Here is a 19246-nt window from a genome sequence, read left to right as displayed (position 1 = left end):
ACCAAAAGAAAGGCATAGATCCTCTGACAGATTTTGGAAAAAAGAATGTTCAAGACCTGGCATATGACCAGAATGGTGGGACAAACAAGAGGTCTAAAGTGACTCAGAGATGGTAAGGCTAAACACGCTGGGTATTGGCTGGTTATTTACAGAAATAAAAGGAATGCACATATAAGGACAGATGACAAGTTTGTGATGAGTAATGCCAGGCTTCAGTGACACAGGGTGAAGGGCAAGTTTTGCAGTTGGCATCTATCTATTGCACGTCTTTATATTTAGAACCATTAGTGAATCATAAAATGCCTTCGCAAGGCTAAAAGAAACTGTTCCATTTTTAACTGCTCACATATTTAAATTAACCATCAGCCTGGTCATTTACAGCTACACTCATATCCTTGCTATAGTTAATTGAAGATACTAGACAAGGTCACTCTTGCCAAGAGAGTTCAATTAGAATACATATTATGCTGCTTCCATCACAACTCTAGACTATACAAAGATAGAGACAAGGAGACTGAAAGGGTAATTGCAATAGCATCCCTCAAAACAAAGAAAAATACATTTACCGAACCAGGAAACACAATGATCATCATGGTTACACCCCTGGAAGGAGAAACCAAATGACGGGATACAGAAGCACCCAGAGTCTCACAGAATAAGCAGGAGAATGGCAAGAACTGGGTCTTTACAGAAAGAAGATGCAAAACACATTATTCCCAAGTAAAAAAAAAAAAAAAAAAAGAGGGAAACAGAGATAAGACAAACTTGCAAATAAGGAAGGAAAACCACATGGTTAGAGCTGTTTCTGAACAATAACCATTGAAAACCAGCAATTTTCTTAGTACTTTGGAAATAAATTAATAAAGCAAGCATGAGTCAGAGAAGATCTTTGGGATGTGGATTCAGACATGAACTTCACAGCTGAGATTCCAGGAGAAATGATCAAAGACAATTCCCACACATAAGCCATTTTGCTTAACCTACTTAATGTATTGTTGTAAGCTAACAAATATGATTTATAGTTTAATTCTTATTGCAAATAATTAGAGAGTTCTTCTCAAAGGACTAGAATGTTAAAGTAGCAAATCCTAAGGAGAAAAAACACATTCGCATAGCTACTCTGAGTTTCCTATGAACCAGAACATCACCAGGCCAATTCTCATATTCAGGGGATGGGTAGTTCCCATTTAATGAAGAAAAGCTGCCTTCCCAGGTCAAGGGTTGACCACTTGGGCCTTTATTCCCCACTCCCAGCCTTGCGGGATGTGGAGCTGTGATGGGTTCCACTGCTCTCCGATAAAGAAAACACATTGCTCACATCAGGTAAGATTCTAACATGTTCAACTCAAAATACCCATTCCATAGGGATAGAATTATAACCACTCCCCTTATCCCAATTGCCAACAGACTCATAGATGCCTATGTGTGGATCCATGCTAAGCGATTTAGAAAAAACAAGAATAATCCAAGCCAAAAGTGTTAACAATAATGATTTTCTTATTTTCCAATGGCTTTTGTTCAGCCAGGAAAAAAAATAAAACAACTTAGGAACATAGATCTAAACTGACTCAAGTCTAATTGCTTCTTATCAACACCCAATAGAGATGAGATTTATCACCTCTGTTTTTGACAGCTCATATTTGAGATGAGCATGGAGTCATTGTGAAATGCACCGCAACTGTTCATTAATAATCAATATTGCCAGGTGGTCATGTGTCTAATTTCTGATCAATAGGATGGAAGCAAAGTGTTGCAGCCTTCATTCAGCATCCAGTGTGAGTGCATCAATGCTCCCAACTCTGGCGTCTTAAATTCAGCAATACCAGTAGTATTTTTTCTAGTAATTGGGGTATTACCCTGGATGCATAGTGCTTAACCTGATTCTTTATCCCTCCCAGAATTCTGTGAAATGGATGGTACACTCTTTATAAGTTCTCTCCTTCCTTAAATAACCTACGGTTGTTTCCATTGCCAGCACCTGGACCCTGAGCCTCAGCTACTGTTCTAGGCTCTAGAAGAGTGAATGTGAATAAACGTGCATGCACCGTGCCCTCGTGGAGTCCCTAAGGCCCTAGGACTACAGTTTTTATCTTTTGCAAGTTCCTTCCAATGTGGAATCTCTGATGAGACTGGCGTAATGAATCACTTCTTTAACATACATGAGAACTTTGCATCTAAGCAACATAAATGTCTTAAGCCTCATCCAGGTTGCCATTTTTGGTCCAAACACACTTACTACCCTGCTTCTGCCAATGTTTAAGACTTAGAAATTGCTTGAGGATTACCATGTGCCTGGTGCATAAACTTCTGTATTTGTTTTAAGAAAGTATGTATTTAAAAATTCAATTATCACATGATGAAAAAGTATTTCCTCATTCCTGTTTCCCTCCCCAGAATTAGTGAGCCACTCCTTCCTTTAGATCCTCCTGGAGATATTACAGGTGTGTGCATATACATACATAAATTAACATGTATCTATATCCTTTTGTAGCAAAAGTGGCAATACAGTCTCTGGGTGCAAATTATTTCACTTAATATATGGCTCTCCCTGATTCTTACTAATGAAGAATCATGTTCCAATTTATGGATGCTCTGTAATTACTTAACCTGTCGCCTATTGTTGGATATTTATGTTTTATCTAATCTTTTCCTGTTGCAGTAAATATTCTATGCATGACTTTTTCTGTACTTTTATGCATGCATCTATGGGATAAATTCCAAGAAGTGTAATTGCTGAGTCAAAGGGTAAATACATTTATAATTGATAAGTATTTCTAAATTACCCTCCAAAGAAACAGTAAATTAAACCCTTAAGGCATGAAAATGTCTGGCCCTCCCCTCCCCCTTTTGTTAAATCATAACTGGGGACGGCAGATTTCTGTCTTGTGAGAGTTGGTTTCACTTCTGAAAGTCAACTGCCCCCAGTCACGCAGAGCCAAATCTGATGCTAGAAAGCCAGGTCCTGTCAGGTAACACCACTCTGAGTACAAGATGCTGACGTCAGTCGATGAGGTTTTTGTTTGGTTTGCAAAGTAATTCAAAAGTCAGCCCCAAAAGAACATCCAACAGTGAGCAACAGTAACATCTTTCAAATAGTATCCCTCCTATAGGGATATTATTGAAAAAGACCACATTCAGCCAAAGGTAAAAGACCTGGTCCAGACTTGTATTAAACAATTCTCACAGTCCGGCGCCGCAGCTCACTAGGCTAATCCTCTGCCTGTGGTGCCGGCACACCAGGTTCTAGTCCCGGTCGGGGCGCCGGATTCTGTCCCGGTTGCCTCTCTTCCAAGCCAGCTCTCTGCTGTGGCCCTGGAGTGCAGTGGAGGATAGCCCTAGTCCTTGGGCCCTGCACCCCATGGGAGACCAGGAGAAGCACCTGGTTCCTGCCATTGGATCAGCGCGGTGCACCGGCCGCAGCGGCCATTGGATTGTGAACCAACGGCAAAGGAAGACCTTTTTCTCTGTCTGTCTCTCTCACTGTCCACTCTGCCTGTCAAAAATTTAAAAAAAAAAAAAATTATCACTGCAACATAATCGCAGTACATGTGAGGTATGAAGATCAAATAGTAAGACTCCTTGGGGTTTGGTTTACATAAATCAACATTCTTTTACTGCCAGTTTTTTGTTTAATCTTTTATCTTTATGAATCCTCACAACTTCCTGGGGTCGAAGATAAGCAAGTACATCTCTTCTCTATTACATGTGAGAATTTCAGTGAATCTCAGTACCTTGAAGGCAGTGGCACTCACAAAGTCACAGGACAACAGCGAGTCACCTGCGAAGTCCCGGGAAGTCATGCATTTGTTTTCTATTAGACAATAAAACCTCTAGTTTCTATTATGTGTCACCAAGTGTTCTTGGGAGAAATATGAAGCGTAATTCTGGAAATGATGTATCTCTAACAGCATTATCATTAACTAAAATTGAGCCAAACACATGGTGAAGATAAATACAACTTAAACCGACATACTGCTCTAGTAATGCTTAACAACCAATTTTTGGGGGGTAGAGGAGGGGACCACTGTAGCATTTGCCAGTTTCTACTGTGTAAATGCTCCTGTCATGGCTGATTTCAAATTATCTACACAACATCATTTGGCTCACAAAATTCCTGAAGACTTAACAATAGACCTTCATGAGCCCATATGAGTAGGTTCCCAGAACACCAGTGCATGGCAACCATAGTACTTGCTGAAGACTTCACAACAAGAAGCTTTTCCCTGATTAAAAAAACTCACTCTCCAGGCTTCAATCACTCCACCTCTGAATTTGGTATTACGGTGGAGTATTGTGTTCTTATTACATGTATTTCTGAACTCAAACTTTGCTTTAAGCTTCATTATCCTCAATGTACTGTGCTTCAAAGCATGTAACTTCAATTTCCATAAAAATATATTTTTACATAGGTTGATATGTGAGTCTATTAATGTTCGCTCACTCACGCTTTCTTTCTAACTTTTTCTCTACCTCATAAATATGAAAGGGGAAGAGAGCAAGCGCCATGCACAAGATCATTTTTCTATATTTACATAATGAAAAACTTACAAGTAATGAGAACAAAGGAGTCAAAAGGGAATTCAACACACAGCAATTCAAGACATCTTGATAGATACAACGCCTTGCAAGAATCTGTCTAAATAGCTATTGAAACAACACACTGCTCTTGAAAATATCATTTTTAACCCAGAAAAATCTATAAAACTGATTCAACATGCTTGTCAACTCAGTCTGCACATGTGTAAATGTGTATCTACAACCTGTAAGAACTAAAACTCTCTGGGCTTCCTTTGCCCAAAATGTTTCTGGAACTGCCTTCAGAGTGTGTTTAAATCCCATAAGAAAATTTAGTTTGTACATTTTTAATAATCATTTATTTAGATGAAAAATTAGAACCATCCAACTTGAGGACCTACCTTATGCATCCAAACTTAACACCAAGTAACTTTTAAGTGTGTCCAAAAATCAAATCCACCCTCAAAAGATCAAACTTTTTCAGCATTCAAAAGAATTCCTCCAAAACAAATTTTTAAAAGGTTTTTGAGTGGTAGTTGCTTCAGTGAAGTAAAGGGCTTAGAAGGAGACAGTCTCTATATGCCTGCACATACTCTGACAGATTTGACATTTCATTATGCTATATTGTACATTACATCACATAGTAGGCAAAAACACATATCTGGGAGTCATCTGCAGGTCCAACAGTCTCCCCCATTTCCCAAACATGTGATCCCCTGTGCAAGTTACTTATTCTCTCCATGACTCACCATAAACAGCAGAATAAAAATAGGGACACTTTCCCAGGATACTCTTTTCAGGTTGAAACATGAATAAAATAAGGGGTCTTCCAAAATTATAGAAATACATATTATTAAAACTATGAATGGACTTCCAAAAAATTTATGTCAAAATAAACTTACCATGTGGTAAGTGTGGGGAAAGTGGCTGAGTTCCCATGGGATGGGAACACCCGTATCCCATAGCATGTCTGGTTCCAGTTCCAGCTATTCCACTTCCAATCCAGCTTCCTGCCAGCATGGACCCTGGGAGGCAGCAGAGGATAGCTCACCTACGTAGGTCCCTGCCACACACATGGGAAACCTGGATTGAATCCTGATCTCTCCTAGCTTCACCCTGGCCCAGCACTGGCTACTGCAGGCGTTTGAGGAATAAATCAGCAGATGTTCGATCTGTCTGCTTCTTTCTTTCAAATGAAATGAAAATAAATAAGCTTTTTAATGTTTGAATTCTATGTATTCATGAACTTTATAAAATCCCCAGAATATGTAAAAATTGTAGCTCTAAACTATAATGTGATAACTATATAAATAGTAATCACTGCATTTTTTTCTTTTTACTTTTACTATCACATCTCAAAATCCTGCAGATTTATTTTTTCAGATTGTGTTTTTATTCTTTTTCCTCGCCTATTAGAAAATACAGGCACTACCACACTTGCACTTGGCTAAGAGAGTTAAGCTGGACACACGCAGAGTGCCTCAATCTGAAAAGTAAAGAACACCATAGTAATAACTATTCACATGGAAGAGAAGTGGAGAGAATAATACTGACAGCATAGCCATAATCTGGGAAAGAAACCATGATCCAGGGAACTAATGGAATGTAATCACCTCACTTCTTAGTTGAAAATGTTTTCAGTAAAAAGTTTCACGTGGGAAAAAAAAAAAAAAGCAGCAGCAGCAACAGTCTCGATATTCTTAGCCTCTGCGACCTTGCATAGTGTTGTTAGGACCTGTTGGGCCACTAATCCCAAGCTCCATGAACCTGGGCACAGAAAGGTAGTCTAAAAACTAGTGGAATCTGTGTTGCCCAGCATTCGGCAGCCTTGGCACTGGCTTTGACTAGCTGCTCACCTGGGACACTGCAAGCCCCTAAGACAGTACATGGTAACGGAGGGGTCTTTCTGCACGTCCCCTGTCTACATGATCAGGGTCCCCGTGGTACTCAGCATGGCCACACAACTCCCTCTACAAGCAGCTTAAACAGGGACACTGCCTGCTGCCTGCTGCCTGCACACGATGAGGCCTGACTTCAAACCCCCTCCTCTGTCCAGGTGGGCTGAACCCCTGCTCTCTTTACCAGCATCTTCTGTCCCTCCCAAAATACAGTCTTTGCTGCCTTAATAGGTCATCTCTGAGCCTCTTCGAACCCTAAAATCCTAAAACCTAACAAGCATCAAGAGTGGCAATCTCTTGTCCCTATCCATGTAACATTATGAGTACTTTGGCCATCCCAGGGACACACACCTTTCACGGAACAATGAGGAAGGCGCTGGAAGAGTCATCTCTTGGGAAGAGGAGGAATGCAGCTCAGGCAGGCATGCTCCTGGAACCAGTCCTGTGTCCCAACCACCGAGAGGAGGGGCTGCGTCTGCAGGGGACACCTCAAAGAAGCTGCAGGACACAGCCCAAAGAAGCAAGGAGAGACTTGTAGCTCTCATCACCTCCTTCGGAGCCGGATTTGTCACCCTGCTTTAATGCAGCCATCGTAAGGGTCTGTTCCTACTTACCTGAAGAGCTAGGCACAGCCCGAGTCTTTAAAGAACATTCTCTTCCCACTAGGAAGTATTTTAAGATATTAACTTCTGGGAAATGATAAAGTGCATACGTTGCAAACATAAAGGGTTATATAAATACTTAACAATCACAGCATTTCTAGTGCTCTGCCCACAAAAAGCCATTACCTCTGTCTTTATGACAGAAGGTTTAATGTCGCTGAATCTTGCTCAAGTGTAATATTCACTTGAACACTAAGGTCCAATTTTATAGTGGCAATTTTTTATCCCAAATCACAGTCACAATCCAATCCAATTCAAGTATCCTGATACCATATCTTCCATGAAATAGCTTTTCTCTAGCCATACCTACTTTCCAGCTCACTTCCTTCCTACATCCCCTGAGCCTGGCCTGGTGCTCAAATCACACTACGTACTTAATAAATTGTGAGTGGATGGATGAACACTTCAAAATCCTACTTTGTGTCACCTTATGAGAGGCGCCCTAAACAAGAGAAATAACACCAATAACTGCTACCTGCAGCAGTGCTTTAAGTACATGGTCTGCAATCTGCACCTTGCGAGGTGGGTAAAATTATTACACACAGGAAACAGAGACTTAGAGAGAATGAGTAACTATTTTGCCCAGAAATTCAAAATGGGTGAACAGCAGAGGTGGGATAGAAACCTGAACAGTCCTGTCTCTAGAATTAGAACTCTCATGCGCTCTGGTAAATTCTTTCTAATCAGAACTCTCAACCACGTGGTAAACTGACTCGAAAGCACCTGTCACACATGGTCACTTTTACTGCTGCACCTTGGGAAGTCCTCTCAAAGAGACCCCTTACTACCACATAAACAGATGCCAACTTCCTCCTCTCCTGTCATGGGTCGTGCTGTGTCTCCTGTTGCCAAGAATACTACCAAAGCTGCCAGCACTCTCCAGTCGTAACATCCTCATCTTCTTCCTCTCCATTTGCAGAAAAAGGATGTGCAGTCCAATGGTTGGGCTTCCAAACCATTCCAAATTCCCATAGACACAAAGGAGAAAACCAAATGAAAAAGAACCCTCCATTTCCTCTCATCCTGTGCCTTAAGCGTTATTGGGCTAGGCACAACAGGAAGCTATGTGAAGAGTATGTCCTGATGGTTTCAAAACTGTCCTTTCGCTCCTTATACCAAACTCACTCTCCCCAGAACACACTTCAGTCCCTCATGCAAAAGTCTCCTGGAGGTGCGAGGGTCTACAGTGGGGTCAGGTCTTACAGGGATATAGGTTCTCAAATCAGTGACTAAAATAAGATTACCCTCACAAAACCTTTCTAATACATGTAAGATAAAGTATAAATCCTATGTAAATAATTTATATATGAGTTCTATATAAAATAAACGAGGGAAGTTATGGGAGGGGGAAGCCGTTGTAATCCATAAGCTGTACACTGAAAATTTATATTCATTAAATAAAAGTTAAAAAAAATAAACGTACAAGTAAAACTACTCCTAAAATCATCCACAAACTACAGGGTTTATGATTCTGTGTGTTCATTTGTTGGGTCAGAATTCTTCCTTAAATTTGACTTTGAGGACCATGATGCTACAAGGAAGATGGATGCAGACGTCCGCACACTGCAATCATTCTGCCTGTCGCAATGTCCCTTCCGGGAAGCTCGAGAACTTACAGCATTCTGTTTAAAGATATGAAACCTCTGTAACATACTAGAAGATGGGTTTGCCATTACAACATCTCATTTATGGGGAGGTTCTGAAATCAGGGAGCAGGCTGAATCCTTGAGCAGTGGCAGTGTCACCCAATTACCTGTGCAGACAGAACAAATAAATCCAGGGATAAACACAGCTCAATTTCTCAACTGAGATCTCTATTCTATTAGGAAGGAAAGAGAAAGCAGCTCATCAGAAACCTATAGTTCCTTGCCTCTTGGTCTTGTGGCCATGTCTGGTTTATTATTAGTATCATGATTATTTCCATTCTTTTCTAAATCTATCGTTCTTTTTATGACCATGTTCTAGACACTCAGTCACTATTCAAATCTCCAAATTTTCCATTTTCTTTTCCTTGGAGTTTTCTTGTTTGTTTTCTTTTCCATTTACTCACACCCAGAGCTTCAAAAGAAAAATATCACACTTTGATTCTTTAACACTTGGCCCCATTTTCAAATTCCCAGCTCCAAACTCTTCTCATGGACCAAAGACGTTACTGTACAGATGCCATCTAGTTAAATCCTGACTCGTGTATTCTCAACAGAAAGGTAGCAAGTCTGGGGGCAGGCACTTAGCCATTAAAATATTACTTGGGATGCCTACAGCTCATGTGGGAGTGCCTGGGCTGGACTCCCAGCTCAGCTCTTCGCTCCAGCTTCTTGCTAATGCGCAACCTGGTGGGCAGCAGGTGATAGCTCAAGCACATGGCTCCCTGTCACTCATGTGAGAGACCTGGATTGGGCTCCTGGCTCCTGGCTTTGCCCTGACCCAACCCCAGCTGTTCAGGCATTTGGGAAGCAGATGGGAGATCTCTCTGTCTCTGTGCTTCTCAAATTAATTAATTAACTGAACAATTTTTTTAATGTAACAAATCTGCTGATGGCCCAGCACAGCATTAAAGCCCAGACTCTCCATGAGCATCACACGAGGGAACTGTGCCCTGCACCTCTGTCCACATGCAGAACAATTTTCAGTCTATTGCTTTCAATTTTTGAGTAATTTTCAAAGTTTTAAGAAATGTTCACAATGGTGATTTTTCTAAGAAAAGTCACTTCCAGAGGTGTTCAAAAGGAGACCAATTTAAACTGGTAAAGGGCCAAGAAAAAAATAGAGCAATGGTATTCTTAAGGGTAGCAGGGAATCTAGAAATTTCCTCAGACTGGTTGGTTAGGAAGTCAAAGTCTTAAAAAAAAGGAAAAGCTATAAAGTTTGATTAAAATTCCCACTGTTGATTATATTTATATGCTCATTCAGGTGCTCATAAAGGAAGGGCATTTTTACTGAGAACACAGTAGATCACTTTGAATACATTTCCCTGTATTTTCTGCATGCCTTCCCCCATCTTTCTATAATGATATAAATTAAATCCATTAATGATGGATTTTCTCAGCTATTTGGCTTGTGCCGTAACAAACCTTAATATTATTTTAGCAATCTGAGTTATTTGGCCTAGAAGGATCAGCCGGTTCGATACAGGCAGTGGTGGTGCTGAGGAATTAGCTCTTTTAGCCTGAGGTAATCAATAGATTGACAAACTAGCCTTTTTTAAGTCCAAGACCTATTTTATAGGAATATTAAGCTTGTGGCGTTCATACAACAAAGGAACCTGAAGCCTACACAAAAGGTATCACAGCAGAAAACTTTTGCAGGGCGCTTTTATACCTTTAAAGAGGTTCTCAGAGACACAGAACCAGCCATAGGTACGCAAGTCGGGAGCTAACAGACACAGCCATTCATGTGAAACAACTATGAATGGCTTTCAAAATACACACCCCGGACCTTGACCATCTGAGACAGAAAAAATGGTGCTTGGTGTGAATTTGTCTGTGGCTGTTGCAACTTCAAACAATGCTCCTATAGCTATTTTGAAAACATGACGTGAGAAGCAGCCTAAGAAGTGAGTAAAAGATGAAAACCTGTGATAACGGGCAGAAGCGATGCTCTCTCCACTGCTCCGGATCTCACACGCAGTTTTCAGGACCCAGCCACATTCCCCAGTGCCCAAGGCGGGTGGGGGGAGGATCTAACTTCATGGGAACCCCTGGGCAGCCCATGCTGTTCCACTACTCCTGCTGGCAGCAGATGGGTGGGAAGGGAAGCGTGAGAGGCAGAAATGTCTGGGATGCAGATTTCCAAGGGTTTCAGCAGCATGATCAGTCACTGAGAACCACTTGAATGAATTTTCCCCCAAAAAAAGCTAATGCAGAATCTGAGTCCCTTCAGTCACTAACGGCTTTAGAGGGAGCTTTGCATTGGAAAAATGGACCGCTTTCCCAGGAAAAAAAGAATATTCCTCCCGTGGACTCCTTCACCATCATCGTGGGCTGGCTCATTATGGTACTTTTACAGCTTTTCCCTGCTCCCCCATTTTTTCAATGCCCCCTATTGAAAAGACAGAGCCTCACGCAGTGAATTTTGATTAGAAGCTCATAGCATCGCTCTCCTAATACCAAGCTGGTGTTCAAGGGGTCCTGTTGGAGAGGTATATAATTCCTAGCTGCCCAACTAAACATGTCAAACAAAGGATATGATAAATTACAAAACAAGCAAGAAATTATTCGATTAAAAAAGACAGTGTGAGTGATTTCCTTCTAGAACACATTAATAGCCCCCCGACTGATGCCTCTGGTATCCATGTAGGGTGGAATCGAGCTTTTCTAAGCCATCCACTGTGATGCCGATTCCAAAAGAACAGAACTGAAGGAGGAAAATCAGTGCCCAGGAGGAACAGGCACAGCAGGAACGAGAAACATTGATTACACTCCAAATCAATGCAAGATGCTGACAGAGCTCTGCGGTAGGAAAAGCCGGCAACCAAATTGCGTCTCCTGAGCCTTGCCCGTCAGTAGGTGTTACTATTCATACATGCAAATCAACAAGCACTGAGCAAAGATTAAAAGCGAGAGGCAGGCAGAAGATGGCAGGGAGAACAAGGCTTCAGCTCGGGCTGCAGATCAGAGTGGAGACAATTATCATAAACATAAAAACCCCAAAATCCGCCCTCCATTCCAGTTCACAGGTGCTTTGCTTTGAAAAAAATTTGAAAAAGTAAACCGCAGATTCCTTTATGTAAAAAAAGAAAAAAAAAAAAACCGCCTGAATTTTGTTTTATCACCGAACAGCTGTTCTTTCAAGTTCTGGTTAAGCCCCCTAAATCTCTGCCTTGATTAGTCTAATTATGCAGTGGGGGCATCTACTTAAAATCTAATACCAACCTTGAATTTAGTTCAGCAGTACACACACGAGCTATTTCTCATCCTCATCCATGGATCTTATCCCAGAAGTGGCTGGGAACATATCAGAGGGTAAAGAAACCTGAGAGCATATGTGACGTGGAATAATTACTCAGATGCCCCAGGGTCAGGGGGCAGAGGAAACCCCAGAAGTAGATTCCTATTAGCAAAGGATTTTCCATAATGAAGTTTGTGCTTGCTCTTCCTGGAGGCTGTCCCTGAGATGTTGAAACCAAGTTTCATTAGATGTATGCACAGATAGCATTGCTGTGGACTGATTTATCAGCTGACAGAGACGACGTGAACCTCTAGAGCCAACACCAAAAGGGGAAGTCAAGGACCTGCCAGACACAGGGCTGGGAACACTGCAAGAATCACTGGAAGCACCAGTAACAAGAACAAGCCAGGACGAGCCTGGATTAGCTGAGGGGTCATGACTGATGTCCAGCCTGCAGGCTCAGCTAGAGACATGCCGACCAGCCAGAGGATGTGTGCAACCTTGACCCAGCCAGGCTGGTTTCCCCTGAAATGAAGAGAGGCCCAAGTGAGGATCCATGGTAGAAGCAGGATCTGCATCCCTGCCTTCCACTAGAGATGAGTATCTCTTCGTTCGACCTGTATCAATGAAAGCCATTCTACCGGAAAATCTTGAGCAGCTCTCAGGCATTGTGGAATGGTGAGCAATGGCCTTTACACCCACACGGCACTGTCACACACACAGATTCACTTCATCTCATCCTGTTATCTAGAAATTCTCCCTTCCAGAAACCCACTGCCGTGATTAATGCACCATCCCCAAAATTCCTCATAATAATTTCCATCTTCAGCTTCTGAATTGTGCTAATTATTTTTGCCAAGGATGTTAAAGGGTTCTGAGTGCTATCAGATCTCTCTTTAGAGCAGAAAGAAACAGAGTTCTAAACAGAAGTGAAACCATAATGTTACCAACATTCATTTTTTTCTTGCATATTTCTTGTTTTGAGAAGATTTATTTATTTGAAAGGCAAAGTTACAGAGAGGCAGAGGCAGAAACAAAGAGAAGAGATCTTCCATCCGCTGGTTCACTCCCTATGCAGCCGCAACAGCCAGAGCTGCACCAATCCAAAGCCAGGAGCCAGGAGCTGCCTCTGGGTCTCCCATGTGGGTGCAGGGTCCAAGGACTTGGGCCATCTTCCACTGCTTTCCCAGGCCATAGCAGAGAGCTGGATTGGACATGGAGCAGCCAGGATTCGAACTGGCACACAAATGTTTATCTCAGAAACATTTCAGTCTCAGATAAAAGCAGTTTTTCTTGTAAGGTATTCATTTTAAATTCATTCCTTTTGCTGTGTTAAAGATAATTGTGGTGGATTTCAAATATGTCCATAAATTCCTCGGTACTCCTCCATTTGGTGGACCTTAATCCTCCTCCCCTTTAGTGCGGACTATATTTGGTGATTCTCTTCTAAATAGATAAATGGTGGCAGAAATGACAAAATGGGACCTCCAAGGGTCAGTCATGAAATACGAACATGCATGTATTTCAAAAACTTTCTGGAGCCACCACTGTGGCATAGTGGGTGAAGCTGCTGCCTGCAGTGCCAGCATCCCATATGGGAGCCAGTTCAAGTCCCTGCTGCTCTACTTCCAATTCAGCTCTGTGCTGTGGCCTGGGAAAGCAGTAGATGACCCAAGTCTTTGGGCCCCTGCACCCACATAGGAGACCAGGAAAAAGTTCCTGCCTCCTGGCTTCAGAAAGGCGCAGCTCCTGTCATTGCCACCATTTGGGGAGTGAACCAGCGGATGGAAGACCTTTCTCTCTCTGCCTCTGCCTCTCTGTAACTCTACCTTTCAAATAATAAATAAATAAATCTTAACAAAAAAAAAAAGCCTGCCAAAATAATACCACTATCCATTAACTTTTTCAAGTACCCTCATACAATGAAGACTCTGCTTCTCCTTCTCCCTCCCTCCCCCTCCCTCTCACTCTCTCTCCCCCCCTGTCCCTTCCTCCCTCCCTCTCTTCCAGATTACTCACACTTGGGAAACCAGTTGCCATTTTGTAGGTTCTTTTTATTTTTCATTTACTTATTTGAAAGGCAGAGAGAGAGAGAAAGATCCCACTTCAACTTGTTCACTCTCCAAATGCCTGCAATGGCCAGAGCTAGGCGAGGCTGAATCCAGGAGCCAGAAACTCAATCCAGGCCTCCCACAGGTATCCAACTACCTGAGCCATAACCTGATGCCCCCAGGAGACCCATTAACAAGAAGCTAGAACCAGGAGTAGGGTCAAGATTTGAGACCAGGTACTAAAATATGGAGTGTGGGCATCCCAAGCCAACATCTTAACTGTTGAGCCGAATGCCTGCCCCTGGACCCTAGACTTTTGAGTGGGCACTGAAATAAGCTAAGGCTGTGGGAGCCACTGAAATGGAGTGAACATATTTTGCATACAACCAACACTCTGGCCAGGGTCCCCATAGCAAGAAACTGAAGCCTCCTTCCAACAAGTTCTCAGATTCTCCAGCCATGTGGGTAGAGCACCATGTGAGTGGATCCGCCTCCTCCACCCATGCCTTCAGAGAGCAGCAGCCCAGCCAGCAGTAACCTCATGAGAGACCTTGAGACAAAACTACCCAGCCAAAGCCTTCCTGGATTCCTTGCCCACAGAATCCGTGGGAGATAATAAGTATTATCATTTCAACCCACAAAATTTTGGGGTAATAAGTAATATACTATTATCAATAAAAATATACTGGGTAGCTACCCTATGCAGTACATAAGCACCTGGCCTACGTACAGGGGAGAGGCAACTTCCTTTCAGAATCAACCATGCATTCTCTTCAATGACATTCTTGCATTTTATGGCAAAGTCTTGAAATAGGAGCTGTCATTCATGTTATCAACTAAACTCACATAGAAGAACAGGTTTTTCCCGCCCACTCCTTCCATCACCCTGGAAAGGATTTTGTCAGTTATTCAAAAACAAGTCACGTGGTTACCATGGGCATCTTTGGAACGTGAGACCACACCATATTTATGTTCTGTGCTATTTGTTGCCCTCCAAGCCATAAGAGACACACCAACATTTTCAAATAACAGGCAAAGAAAACAGATTTTTGGAAGAAAACTGTCACCCCATTTTAATGGCAGCACAAAACAGGATTTTAACTAACAGGATTCACATAAATAGTCCTAGTGCCTGCTTACTCCAAGTGTTAGGTCTCACCGGCTTGTCATTAACAATACAGATCAACACGCAGGGCTCACACAGGGAGGGGACAGTGATGGCAACGAGAGGACTGTGCCTGTGGATGGCACAGATGATCTGGCAACCATTTAGGAAACGTCGGCCCTGGCACCAACTCTGCGGCAGGGAGGGAGCACAGCCTTCATCCATTTCTCCTTTATGGCTGCCTCACCCGTAAGGAGGCCTGACAGCTGTCTGCCTGTCTCCAGGAAACACGTCTTCCCTTCTACTCTCGGTCCCTGAAAGACTGTAGACCAGTGCCCTCCAGGAAACTGGTCCTTCGGGACCCAACGGGAGCCTCTCTCCAGGTCTCCAGTCACACTAGGCCTTAACCTGAGCAGCCTTGCGATCCCATCAGAGTACCAATACCTGAGAGGAGACACCCCTTTGGTGTTCTCTATGCCTGGAAATTGTCATTTCAGACTTCAAAAATAAAAAGAAGGGGCCAGCACTGTGGTGTAGCGGGTAAAGCTACCACCTGCAGTGCCGGCATCCCATATGGGCGCCAGTTTGTGTCTCTGCTGCTCCTCTTCCAACCCAGCTCACTGCTAATGGCCTGAGAAAGCAGTGGAAGATGACCAAAGTGTTTGGGCCTCTGCACCCATGTGGAAGACCCAGATGAAGCTCCTGGCTCCTGGCTTTGGCTTGACCCAGCCCTAGCCATTGAGGTCATCTGGGGAGTGAACCAGTGAATGGAAGATCTCTCTGTCTGTCTCTGTCGCTCCATATATAACTCTGCCTTTCAGGTAAATAAATAAATCTTTAAAAACAAATAAATGGGGTCCGGCGAGATCTGGCTGCTCCACTTCCAATCCAGCTCTCTGCTGTGGCCCAGGAAAGCAGTAGAAGATGGCCCAAGTGCTTGAGCCCCTGCACCCACATGGGAGACCCAGAAGAGGCTCCTGGCTCCTGGCTTCGGATTGGTGCAGCTCCAGCCTTTGTGGCCAATTGGGGAGTGAACCAGCAGATGGAAGACCTCTCTTTCTCTCTCTCTCTGCCTCCCTCTCTATCTCTCTCTCTGCCTCTCCTCTCTCTGTGTAACTCTGACTTTCAAATAAATAAATAAATCTTAAAATTTTAAAAAATTGAAAATGAAATAGAAAAAAGGGAAGGAGGGAAGAAAACAGAAAAGTACAAGAGTATACTTCATTTGCAGAAAAATAGAATTAGGAAGTGGTGTTGTGGCACAGTGAGTTAACCCCCTCTGCCACGTCAGCAGCCCATATTGGAGTGCCAGTCCTGGCCGCTCCACTTCCAGTCCAGCTCTCTGCTAATGTTCACGAGAACAGCAGCAGAAGATGGCCCGAGTGCTTGGGCCCCTGCCATCCATGTGGGAGACCCAGATGGAGTTCCAGCTCCTGACTTTGACCTGGCCCAGCCCGGCCATTACCATCTGAGGAGGGAATTAGCAAATAAAAGAAGATTCTCTCTCTCTTTTTTCTCTCACTCTTTGCCTCTCCCCCCACCCCACTCCCTCTCTCTGTCGCTCTGCCTTTCTTTTTTTATTTTTTTAACTTTTATTTAATAAATATAAATTTCCAAAGTACAACTTTTGGATTATAGCAGTTTTCCCCCCATAACCTCCCTCCCACCCGCAACCATCCCATCTCCCACTACCTCTCCCATCCCATTCACATCAAGATTCATTTTCAATTATCTTTATATACAGAAGATCAATTTAGTATGTACTAAGTAAAGATTTCAACACTTTGCACCCACACAGAAACACAAAGTATAAAGTACTGTTTGGTCACTCTGCCTTTCAAATAAATTTCTTTTAAAAAAAAAAGGAAATATAGAATTAAAAGATAAGTTTACTATAGTGCAAACGATTTTTAAATCTGCATTGACAAGGGGTCTTCAAATATCCATAAAAATGAGTATATGAAAAAATTGTGCATGGATTTCAAAATGCTTGTGCACAGGAGTAACTTTAGCTTCTCATCTCGTTTGTCCACCAACTTTGTGAAATCCAGAGAGCAAACACATGGGTCACAGGCACTCTCAGCTCTGTGTGCTGCTCCAGCTTAGTTCCAGGGAAGTGTCATTCTGGCAGCGACACAAATCAACACTGGGGGCAAGAAGCAGAAGCAGTGTTGCCGAGCCAGGACACTGCCTGGCTTTGAATCCCGGCTTTGTCATTTCTCAGTTGTGTGGCCCTCGGGAAGTTACTTAACCTCTTTAAACTTCAGGTCCCCAACTATACAAGGGGATGATACACTAGTCCCCATCGCCCAAGGTCATAAAGGAGATTTAAATGTCATGTGGGGAAAGCATTAAGTGAGTGTCTGGCTTACAGCATACACTCAAGAGATGTGCACTCAAGTATTCTTGTCACAATTGCATGACCACACGGCCGATAGAAGGCTTTTTCTCAATCAGCCTCCTTAAAGCACCAACTGCCCCTGGCAGGTAGGGGACAGCTCACCCTCTCCTCCCTGCTTTCTTGCTCTCAGTACCCCACAGTCATCTACTTAGTGCCTTTCAGAAGCACCATTTTGCTGAACACCCAGGAGTCAAAAAGAGTGGTGTATGGCAGATCAATTAGAGTAGCGCTTTGGGTACAAAGGGGCTATAGCTAGTACCACTCCAGGGGAGTTCACACACCTGGATGGAAATGAAAGAATTCCCCCAACTCTGGTGCAGAGGAGTCTGAGACTTGGCTACAGACAGTGACAACAGTCTTGCTCTCTGGTAAATATTTGGCAAGGGGCATGCTTGCCAAACCATAGACAGTCCTGGGAGAGGGACCACTTCCAGGGCCAGCATAGCATAGAAGTAGATTAGGCGGTCAGCAGCAAGACCCAGACTCTAGGACACTCAAAAGGCTTTTCAGAGTCTGACATCTGTTTATCAAGGACAAAGATTTTATCCCACAAACAGAGACATTTCATCACATAAATCAGACTATTATAAGCAGAGCAAAATAAGTGAGCTCGGATCACTTCTAAGCGAGTGGGAGGAAAGGGGAGTGGGAGGAAAGGGGAGTGAGTGGAAGACAAAAGGGGGAAACTCACTGGGAAGGAGGTCACATCATGAGATGTGCTCTCTAGGAAGCAGAGCCCAGATAGAATGGGTGTGCTGAGATACATTACAGAAAACACCTGTGACAGAGGACCTGCGAGGGAGACAGAAGAACTTGGAGAGCCATCAGAGCATGAGGGTGTGACCTCCAGTGAATGAAAAGCAGCCTGCATGGCAGGGCCTCACTCTAGAGTGCAGCTGTGCGTTTGACAAGCCCATCCAGGAGTGAGCCAGCCACCCATCAGAGCAGCCTCATGTCTCCGGGCAACTGCACTGCCTAGTGTCCCTGCCTTGTTAGCTGTTGGCTGGAAGCCAAGCCCTGGGCCGCACCGCCTTCATGCCAATGAGTCAATGGAGGACCATCACTGTCACGCAGTGGGTTAAGCTGCAGCCCGTCATGCTGACATCACATATGGGCACCCGTTTAAGTCTCAGCTGCTCCACTTCTGAGTCAGCTCCTTGCTAATGTGCCTGAAAAAGCAACAAAACATAGTCCAGCTGCTTGGCCCATATAGGAAACCCAGATGGAGTCCCAGCTGCCTGGCTTTGGCCTGGGCCAGACCTAGCCATTGTGGCCATTTGGGAATCAGCAGATGTTGTAATGCTGTCTCTCAAAGAAATAAACCGAGAGAGAGAGAGAGAGAGAGAGAGAGAGAGAGAGAGAGAGAGAGAGAGAGAGAAGCAGCAGGAGGAAGAGGAGGCAGTGGCGGCAGCGGCCTTGGTGTTGGCAGCAGGGGAGGGGGAGGAGGAGAGGGGAGGGAGGAGGAAGTAGGAGGGGGGAGGGGGAGAAGAAAAGGAGGAAGAGGAAGGGAAAAAGAAATGACAGGAAGGAAGGAAGGAACCTGAGAAGACATCCCATGGGCTGGTTGGGAGTTGACAAAAACCACCATCATCCCATCAGACAGATGTTAGTGCCCCTCATCAGTTCCTGGGAAGCATCACGACCTGCTATGATCCTACAAAAATCCATGAAGATGCACTGGGCCAAACAAGCCTCCTCAAGCCTTAGTTGTTTTGTTTGGTTCATAT

This window comes from Lepus europaeus, chromosome 11 (assembly GCF_033115175.1).
Source record: "Lepus europaeus isolate LE1 chromosome 11, mLepTim1.pri, whole genome shotgun sequence".
NCBI lineage: Eukaryota > Metazoa > Chordata > Mammalia > Lagomorpha > Leporidae > Lepus > Lepus europaeus.
The sequence above is the reverse complement of the archived record's forward strand: the minus strand, read 5'-3'. Positions refer to the sequence as shown.